This window comes from Tamandua tetradactyla, chromosome 10 (assembly GCF_023851605.1).
Source record: "Tamandua tetradactyla isolate mTamTet1 chromosome 10, mTamTet1.pri, whole genome shotgun sequence".
Lineage (NCBI taxonomy): Eukaryota > Metazoa > Chordata > Mammalia > Pilosa > Myrmecophagidae > Tamandua > Tamandua tetradactyla.
In genome coordinates this window covers 75,091,064-75,101,985 of record NC_135336.1, presented here as the reverse complement: position 1 = coordinate 75,101,985, position 10,922 = coordinate 75,091,064, and the positions used below count along the sequence as shown (strand labels likewise).

At 41.2% G+C, this 10,922-nt stretch overlaps 1 long non-coding RNA gene across 1 annotated transcript; it reads right to left on the bottom strand.

Moving 5' to 3' along the window:
• Positions 1–640: 640 nt before the first annotated feature.
• Positions 641–8,034, bottom strand: LOC143648542 (uncharacterized). The gene is made up of 2 exons (XR_013158613.1): positions 7,522–8,034; positions 641–2,026 (listed from the first exon to the last, which is right to left on the bottom strand). It is a non-coding gene; the product is annotated as an uncharacterized LOC143648542 (long non-coding RNA).
• Between the last annotated feature and the right edge of the window lie 2,888 nt (positions 8,035–10,922).

Sequence of the window (10,922 nt, the reverse complement as noted above, 5' to 3'; positions counted from 1 at the left end):
TCTAAATCCAAAGTCTTGTCAAAACAGATTATGGGTGTGGTCCATTCTAGGGCAAAATTCCTCTATGCGTGTGGACCCATGAAACCTAGAAAACATGTTATCTGATACCAAAATGGAATGGTGGGATGGACATAGGTTAGACATTGCCATTCCAGAAGGGAGAAATTGGAAGGAACACAGGGGTCACAGGTACCAAGCCAGTCTGAAACCCAGTAGGGAATCTAACTCCATTAGATTCCAAGGTCTGAGAGTCAATCTATGGATTGATGCTTTGGGCAGTGACCATGCTTTCCCTGAGTCCTGGGGCATAGGACACACCCTTTCTGAGCACTAAGGTGTAGTCACACTCACCAGACAGAACACTTGGTCTCTCTCAACACTGGGGTGGACCCTCCCTTTCCAAATGCCAGGGCAGAAACCACACCCTATCCTAAAGCTGGGGTGGAACCGTCTCCTTGATCAGAAGAAATCTCATCAACCTAAAACTCTGATCCCATAGTTCTTCCCTAGGAGTCATTTTTCCTTCCTTTTGCCCCGTCTCTGTCCCTTCCAGTGCAGATAGACAGTTTTATTGCTCTTAAAAAAATTCTCAAAACCCTTTTCAGTTTTCCATGCAATTCAAGGGGATCCAAGCCAAAAGTACCTTTAAAATGTTTATTTCTACTAATATTCTCTGCCTATGACTATATATGCATTCTCTTAAACTATAGAAGCTTTCTCTACCGCTCTATTCACAGCAATCTAGGCTTTTCCTATCAAGCTTCTCAACATTCTTCCAGCCTCTCCCTACCCATTTCTTAAATCCAAAACCACATCTACATTTTTGGGTATCTGTAATAGCAGCACCCTACTCCCAGTGCCAAAATATGTATTAGGCAAGGGTGTGTATGAGGACACACACGTGCAATTGGCTCATGCAACTGTGGTGACTGGCAAGTTTGAATTCTGTAGGACAGACCACAAGCTGAAAACCCTGATAAAGGTGCCGCGTCCGGCTCTTGAAGCTGAGTTGGGAGAGGGGCGTCGAGGTTAACTTAAGAAATCAGCACTCAGGAGACAAGTATGGTTCCATCACTCAGGGCTCCCTGCTTCTTGGGAGTCAGATCTCTATTCTGTTTTCTTGCCTCCCTTTTGTATCTTCAGACTTCCCTCACCACCCCCAGGTCACACCCGCTTCCTCCCTACCCCCTTGACAGGGGGCAATCTTCTAGGAAACTTCTGCATGCGATATTCCAGGAAGTTTTACTCCCTCCAGCCCGAGGGTAAACAACAATTGCAAATCAACTGGAACATTTGTTAGCTGTTTGCTCAACAGAGCTTGTAAAAGAGCTTACAGAAGGGCTTAACCTCATGAATGCCTGCAACTTCTCAAGACAGGGGAAGTAGGGGAATTACTTTATTCCCAGGCACAGATGTCCCTCTGGCCGGGAGGCAACATCTCACCCCTTTTTCTTTTGAGAAGTTTGGGAAGGACTCCCTGTCTTAGGTCGACCCCTAGCCCCTGCCACAGGACCCATCATTGGAGGTGCCTGCTCCTGGCTTAGGTAGATGTGGCAAGCGGGGAAGTTGCCCGTCATTGGGTGGTCCAACAGCCTTTACTAGGCCTTCATGAGGTTCTGTGGGTGTCCCATGTTGCAGGTGGTACAGAATCTTATTAACAGAAACGCATGCAGTGACATGAAAGAAGAGAAGAACGGGTGCGACCTGCCCTCCCTGCTCCCGCCTCCCTGGGGTTTCCACTAAGTCCTAAGAAGCAAAAAAGGGGAGATCAGCATATAAACAGTCATCAGGCAGAAGGAGGAAAATTGTTGTCAAGCGTTGTTCTCTGGAGGAAGACGGCAGGAGTCACTGTCCCCTCAACGCAGTAGTTGTGGTACCAGCGAACCAAGGCAGGGCTGTGTTACTGGATTCCTGTTCTGCCACCGCCAAAATGACACAGTGCAGGGCAAAGATAAACAGGAGGAGAAAAACAGCAAGGAAAATCCAATGACGGGGTTGTGTTTTCCTCACACGGTCCATACGCCTCCTGCAAAACATAAAACGAAATTTTCTCAGGGCGTAAAAACCCTGGAGGCCGATTTTAACATTTCCCAACTTCTTGGGGACTTTCTTTTGGCTCAAGGTCATGGACAGGCCTGACACATCGCTCCGGCACCCATATTGGTTTTTCGGCGCCAGTTGGGTAGACGCACACGGCGCCTCTAACCCTGGCCAATATTGGAGCCGGAGGCTGCCAGGCACCTGTAGAAAGGTCTTTCCATTTTACCATGGCTTCAACTGACGCAGGAATGGAAAAATGCCGCTGCGCGGCACTGTATCCTTTGTCGTCCAAAAGCAAAAAGTTTAAAATGAACAATGTAAGAGAGAGTAATGCCTGTGGTCCTTGGCACTCTTGGTATACCTCACCCTCTTTTGTTTTTTGCAAATAGGTTTTGAGGTGGCGATGTGCTCTCTCAACAATCGCTTGCCCTTGAGGGTTATAAGGGATACCTGTGCTGTGTTTGATATCTCATACTTTACAAAATTTAGAAAATTGGTTGCTAGTGTAAGCAGGGCCATTATCAGTTTTTATGTGGCAAGGCACCCCCAAGACCGAAAGTGCAGCAGTACAGTGGTCTATTACATGTTTAGTTTTTTCCCCCGAATGTAAGGTAGCCATAATCATGCCTGAGTAGGTGTCCACCTACACATGTAGACAGTGCCTAGCTCCCAGCTTATTAATATGAGTAACATCCATTTGCCAGATATCGTTAGCTCTAAGACCTCTGGGATTTATACCTAAGGACGGAGCGTGGATAAAAGGAACGCAAGTAGGGCACACGGAAACAATGGGCACTGCTTCAGCTTTTGTGCAGCGAGTTTGGAGTCTAAGTGAGCATTAAGGTGGAATTTCTTATGTAGCTGCAGGGCCTGATCATACTCAAAAGAGGCGAAAACTAAGCGGGTGGCTTCATCAGCTTTGGCGTTTCCTTCTGCGAGGGGACCTGGCAAGTTCGAATGTCCTCAAATGTGGCCCACAAATAGAGGATCCTTTCTGGCCCAGATAAGTACTTGGAGGTACTGTAGTTGGGAGACGACTCTCGAAGAGTTTCCTACATGGGGTGCCACTTCTAACTGGGGCATGATATTAGCAACATACACACTGTCAGTGTAGATGTTTAAGGGTTCATTTGGGTACAGCTTAAGGGCTAAAATTACAGCTGAGTGTTCCACTAGCTGAGCAGAGGCCTCAGGAATATTGACAGATTCTATTCTTTCACCATCTACTACAACTGGTGTGCCTGACTTGGAGCTGTCTTGTAAACAGAAGGCGTGCCCCTGGGATGGGGAGCTGTCTTATTACTTTTGGGAAGACAAAAGGACAAATTTTAAAACTCTGTAGTAATTTATGTTTGGGATAGGCTTGGGAAACCTCCCCCTGGTAGGATGTTAAGTATAAACACCAGGAGTCACTATTCTGTATCAGTTGGGAAATCATATCTTGAGTGTAAGGCAATATAATTTTGTCAGCATTTTTACTGAAAAGCGCTCTACCAAGAGCCTGACCTTTCCATAAGAGTTGAATCACCATATCAGGATAGGGAATGACCGTGTGCCCTGGTGAAGCGGACAAGTGTACCCAATAAAGGGGTCCATGCTGCCAAAAAACTCCAGTAGGCATAAACTTAGATGCTAAGACCAGGAACTCTAGAGGCTCGTCATAGTTTAACTGCTGAAGTGTCATATCCTGCATGGCCTGCTCAACCTTGGCTAAAGCGCCTCTAGCCTCAGGTGTCAATTCTCGAGAGGAATTGGGGTCTGAATCGCCTTTTAAAAGGTCAAAAAGAGGCTTTAGATCCCCTGTCAAAAGTGAAAATTATGGCCTCAACCATTGTATCTCTCCAAGAAATCGTTGCCATTGATGCAAGGTCTTTAAGTGTGAGGTGGCAAATTGAATCTTTTGAGGCGCAATTCCTACATTATTAATAGTGTAACCCAAATAATTATAGGGGTATGTCAATTGAACCTTTCTGGGGGCAATTACAAGTCCTGCCTGACGCAGAGCAGCCTGCATTTGAGCATAAAGAGTTATTAGTCTGTCCTTGTCAGAATGAGCCATTAACAGATCATCTACATAATGGATTATATATGCATCCTTAAATTGTTGTCGCAGCGGTGAGTACAGCTGCAACAAAAAGTTGACACAAGGTAGGACTATTTGCCATGCCTTGGGGCAAAACTACCCAATGATATCTCTTATAAGGCTCCCGATAATTGGTGGAGGGTACCGAGAAAGCAAAGCGCTGACAATCTTGAGCAGCAAGAGGTATGTTGAAAAAACAATCCTTTAGATCTAAAATTATCATGTGCCAGTCTTTTGGAATGGCAGCAGGATGAGGGAGCCCAGGCTGCAAGGCTCCATGATTTGCATGGTTTTATTTACTGCTCTAAAGTCCTGCAAAAGTCACCACTGCCCTGATTTCTTTTTTATCACAAACATTGGTGTATTCCATGGTGAAGTAGAAGGGACAACATGTCCCGCTGCTAATTGCTCATTCACTATATCTTGGGCGGCCTGGAGTTTTTCCTTAGTTAAGGGCCACTGTTCTACCCACACCGGGGAGTCGTTTTTCCAAATTATGGGTGAAGGTTCAGGCCACTCTACAGTAGCCCCTAGGAAAAAGGCTCATTACCCAATCCTCTTCTATCCCCTGGGGTTCTCGTGATTTCATCTTGGGGGAGCAAAGTTTGGGGCCGCCCTTGTTGTGAGCGGCCCAGTCCCTTGCCGGGCGTCCAGCCCATATCTAACATCATGTTCGTTACTGGCTGATTGTTTCCTTTTAAGGTTTGAGTAGTCAGGACTGCTCCCATGGCATTAAGAACATCTCTGCCCCACAGGTTAACGGGCAGATCCGGCATTATGTAAGGTTGGAACTATCTTAGGCAAAATCCATTGCGTTAATTTTTAAAAATTGTAAAAGTTTTGACATAGCAAATGATTATTCATTTGTCCTTTAAAGTCACTTAATGCTATTTGCCAAAAGGTATTGAAAATATATAGACTTTGAACCTCTTCCTTTGTGAGATTACACACTATGCGATTAGGATCATGACTTCTTAACTGATAATATTTTTGGTGACTTTTGGCTATTAAAGAAATAATCTTTTGCAAATATGTATTTAAACATTTTTGTCAATTGTCTGGTAAAAAAATCCATTTTAAAACACCGTCTTACTAAAATAGGCCTGTGGGAGATTGCAAGGTAAAGAAAATAATAAAATCAACAGGCTTTTTAAGATCTATTTGAACAAGCTGTCCTTTTTGAATGCATTGTTCAATTAATTGTAACTCTCATTCAGCTGCAGCTGTTAACTGCCTTTTGCTTAATAAATCAGAATCTCCTTGTAAAATATCAAACAAGTTTTGTAACATATAATTAGGAATCCCTAAAGTGGCAGGTAGCAAAAATGAATGCAGAGTGCTAATAGTAACATGTGCCCATGGCAAATGACCAGATTTTGAAAATTGAATTCATTGGATTGATTAAAAAGGAATACAAGAATGTGGATTCTTTATAATTGGTTGTGCATTTTTGCTAATTTTAAATTTATTTCATGCAGTTTTTATGATATTTTCTCACAATAGTGGCCAAATTTCGGTTTGCTTACATGACGGGGCCCAGTTGGGTCCTCTGGGAACTGGCTAGGGACCAAGAGGAGCTTCCTGGGACCTAGATATTTTTATTAAAGTACACCTCTTTCTGGGGGGATAGCCAGTCCTCCCGGCTACAGTGCACATTTTAACTATTTTTTATCAAGGTCATGTGATAGCAATATCAGTTGCATGTAATGGCAACATCAGGTGAACAAAAAAGACTCCACAAGTATATTTTTTCCTTGCATTCAACCCTCAAATCTGATCTACTTCCAATATAAGCCATGGTTATCTTGGGATAAATTTCGTTTATACATATATAGTTTATATAAAGATTGGACAAAGTCTTAAGATATTTTGGCTTAAAGGAATATAGGTTTTTATATGATTTGAATATTATTTAGTCAGTTATAGATTCATTTATAGTAATAGTACTTAGATTAATAGATTAAGCCACCTGGTTTAGGGCAAGAAAAGAAGCAGTTTCTGCCAGGAGAAAATCAGTATTTTATATACAGATAACAACATGATAAAAGTTAACGTAAGTTATTTTGATAAAACACAGACTTTTTGCTTTTTAACTAATTATTTAGAAATTTTATATCTTTTTATCAGAACAGGCTAAAAGTTCAAGAAAGCATTATCATTTTAGACTCATTAAATCTTTCTTGATTTTAACCATAATTTTTATTTTTACAAACCCTCAGCACTTATTATATTGGTTTAGGCTTTGTCCTATATTTTTCTCACTTAGTAACAGTTTTTCATTTTAGGATAAAACTATTCTGTTTTCCTATTAATAAAAATACATCTTTCATATTTTTCATACTTAAATCATTACTTTGAACAAATATTTTACCACATATGTAATTACAATCAAAATTAAATTTGCTAGAATAATGTTAAATATTTAAAATACTTTAATGTTTCAAATATGCATTAACTATCAATATATAGTTTTTAACAAGAATTTTTAGTTTTAAAGTTCTTAAAATATATTTCTCTTTTCAAACATGAATAAGAGCTAAACTCATGGCCAGTTTCCAAATTGCTGTTTATTGAGGATTTAAGTTAACAAAAGGAGATGGGGTTGCCATTCCCATTCTGAGTCATAGGACTTTACCTGTAGTATTGGTATAAATCTCATAGAATAATCATTCAGACTAAACAAAGGTAACCTAACAGAATACCTTGAGTCAGAACTACAATCCCGAACTGCACACCCCTTTGGGGACCAACCTGCCACAGGAACCATCAATGAGCACTGACCCCCGTTTGGTATGGCACCTTTCTCACTGAATACTTTCTGACTCAGGTGTACATGAATCCCTATATAAAGGCACAAGAACAAGCACAGAAACCAATCTTTCTTTATCCTGCTCTGCCAAAGGCACAGCAAAGAAGCAATTTTTAAAATCTATCATAATAAATCAGTTCTTAGAAATTACAACTGGTGTGGGCAAGCCAGGCTGCAATGACTCCATAGGCTGAACCACAGTATAAACTTTTATCAAATCAGTCAACATTCTCCATTTTCCTGACCTCCCTCCTGCAATAAATATCAGAGAATTCCAAGAACCACGAGACTCCTCTAAATGTCCTGCTCCAAACTGTTCCCAATCTGTGATGTTAAAATTTCCCCCTGTCAGGAACCAGGGACTTACATCTCCTATGATTTTAATAAAATCGAGTGCGGCACTTGACTTAATTACAGTTCCCTGTTTTCTTAATGTTTCCTTCTGTTCTTTTAGTTCCTTTAGTTCCTTCAGTTCAGAAGCCAGCCGAACTCGTGAGGCATAATTCCCCATTATTTTTATTTAACTTCCTTTTAAGACTATCAGGCGCGCCTACCCGGGACTCTTTCCCGATCTTCCCCCGGTCCTTACCGTGGAGCCTCGTCCGATGATACCTCGTTCCCGATCTCGGTGGGACCTCCAATTGCCGCGTCCGGCTCTTGACGCCGAGTTGGGAGAGGGGCGTCGAGGTTAACTTAAGAAATCAGCACTCAGGAGACAAGTATGGTTCCATCACTCAGGGCTCCCTGCTTCTTGGGAGTCAGATCTCTATTCTGTTTTCTTGCCTCCCTTTTGTATCCTCAGACTTCCCTTATCTAGCGGGTCACCACCCCCAGGTCACACCCGCTTCCTCCCTACCCCCCCTTGACAGGGGGCAATCTTCTCAGAAACTTCTGCATGCGATATTCCAGGAAGTTTTACTCCCTCCAGCCCGAGGGTAAACAATTGCAAATCAACTGGAACATTTGTTAGCTGTTTGCTCAACAGAGCTTGTAAAAGAGCTTACAGAAGGGCTTAACCTCATGAATACCTGCAACTTTTCAAGACAGGGGAAGTAGGGGAATTACTTTATTCCCAGGCACAGATGTCCCTCTGGCCGGGAGGCAACATAAAGGTGATTCTGAAGTCTGGCAAGTCGATATTCCCAGGGCAATCTGGTGACTGAACTTGAGGTAGAAATTCTTTCTGAATTCTGAAATCCTCAGTTATATATTTTAAGATATCCTTAATTGATTGAATGAGGACACTCCCCACATTATCGAGGGTAATCTTCTTTGTTGAATGTAGTTGAAATTATCTTTAGATGCAATAAACTGTTGATAGACGCAAATCCATTTATGACATACTCTCACAGTGGCTATCAGGCCAGTGCTTGCTTAACTACTGTACAGAGTAGCCTAGCCAAGTTGACATATGAAATTAATCATCACAGTTCCCAATATATGTCTAAAATGTTACCTGCATCCTTACCTCTTGTCTTTTTGTAAATGATAATCTTTTCATGTAGGATATGGAAGCCTTATCTTATTCGACTTTCTCCTGAATACTGTTCCGTCTATCATTCCCCCTTCTAGTTCTTCAACCTTTCTTTCTTCATTGATTACTTCTCCTAAGCCAATGAAATCATGCTTTATAAAGAGCCCTTTCTGGAAGCTTACAAGATGATTTAACTCCAGGCAACTTCTACAGTTTTCATTTGTCCAATGAAAACATATGTCCAATGCCAAAAGGTGTGATAAAAGCTACATCTTCGTGTGGTTAAGTGTTGACTCTGGAAGCCATATATGTTTCTATATTCCAGCTCTGCAATTTGCTAGCTATATGGCTTGGGGTAAGTTATTTAACCTTTTTATGTATCTGTTTTCCTATCTGCAAAATAAGGATATTAATTACACCTGTTTCAGAGTTGTTACAAAAATAAAATTACTAATATAAGTAATGTGCATAGAACAGTGCTTGACACATAATAAGCACCAAGTAAGTGTTTCTAATTATTATTTATTCTTCCTTCAGCTCCACTCCCTCTCTCCTGCCCCTTTCTTCACATCAGAGAGTGATGTATTCAGGAAAAAGAATACATTTCTACTTATGAAAGAAAGTACATGACATTTGAAAATAAGAGGAAAAGAAGGGTGATGGATCCTTTCAATACAAAATTTTTGTCCTCAGCTTTGCTTTTAGTTGTCAAATATGAAAAACAGGAATGATATCATTTAGTACCTATAATTGGTTGAATTAAGTTATCCGACAAACAAATGTTCTTAACCTTAATCTGCATTTCTGTGGGTGTGAACTCATTGTAAATGAGACCTCTTGAAGATGTTATTTTTAGTTAAGGCATAGCCTGACTGAATGAGGATGGGCTTTAATCCATGTTACTGGAGAAGAAATTGGAAGCCAGAAGTTGGAAAGCCCACAAGGAGAAACTGTGGAAGCCAGTGGAAAACTCAGAAGAGCAGATGAAAAGGAGAGGACATTGCCCTATGATGGAGGCAGAGATACAGCCAAGGACTGCTGGTAGTCAGCACCAGAATTCTATAGACTTTGGGAGAAAACTGGCCTTCAGAATATCTTGATTTTGGGCATTTTCTACCCTCAGAACTGAGAGGCAATACATTCTTGTTGTTTAAGACAACCCACTGTGTGCCACAGCAGACTGGTAAACTAAGACACTGTCTGTAGAGATTAGAGAGGAGAAGGAAGAGTCAATAACACCCCAGGCCATCCTCTTACAACTCATTATTTCATAAAAACTAGAACATTCTGCTATAGGCACTACAAAATAAATGCTAACATATATTGGTTTGTAGCATCTCCTCCTAGTAGAGTGTTTGTGAATTGCTTTATGTGTATTTTCCAAAGTAATACTCTTTTGATTTCTTCTCTCTCTACCCATTCATCTGCCCTTCCACCACTAGAGAAAGGAGACAATGAAGGCAATGTATCCTTAGGATCAAAATCTGAAAATTCCTTTTCTCCCACCAAATGAAGTCCAGATTCACTGGGCACCTTATTAAAGCAGTACTTTGACTTCCTTAAACTTATTTAACTCCCATCTCTCTCTCTTTTATTTTCTTTTGAGAAACAGCTTGTTCCTCAGGAAAAATCTTTTGAAACCTTATCTCATGTTTAATGTATCAAAGTCAATTCAGTCACACAATCCAGAAAGCTAGAATATATCTACATTCTGTATGTATTCCTGTACCTCCCTCCTCCATTCATCTATCCAGTCACCATATGCCATTGATTCTACCATCGATCTCACACCCATCTTCTTACCCTGTAGTGGGCCCTTACCCATTTTTCAGCAAGCACCCCCCACCCCCCTCTACCGCTGACCACTTTTTAAAGCAGCTTTGTCCATGACTAGGTTGCAGAAGTTTCCAATTCTCTTTTCTCTGATCTCCAAAATCCCCACCTTATAGATAAATTCCTGTTTTTAACAGCTTCAGCTAGACCAGCCTTAATAGACTTTAACTGTCAAGATATGCACAATTAAAAAGAAGGTTAATCTAGGAGAAAACTTTGCCTAATTATAATAACAAAAATCACACTCACTGAATTGTTAACCTGGATGACTTGTTTTGCTGGTGCTATAATTTGAAACTGCACCCTGTAACTGGGCAATAACAAGACAACTCAAGTCTGGCCCTATCTGTATGCCCTTATCTTGTTTTGCAATCCTGAAGTCGTGTGCTCTTGTACATTGTCCTCTGAAGTCAGGTGCCCTTGCACATAGCCTCCTGAAGTTGGTTGCCCTGACACATAGTACCTTATTGATTAGGATGAGTCAGTCCAGAACTAAACACCCCCAAATCCCAAACTACCTTGCTGAAACAAGCCGGCTCTAGTCAAGGTCAGTACACCTGACATGTGCAATAGCTTAAATATGTAATCACTCTACACATGCTCAGTAATTAGACAATCTCTCACTTCATCATCTCAAACTGCTTTGCGTATTATTCTAAGTCTACCAGCCTTTGTTTGAATGC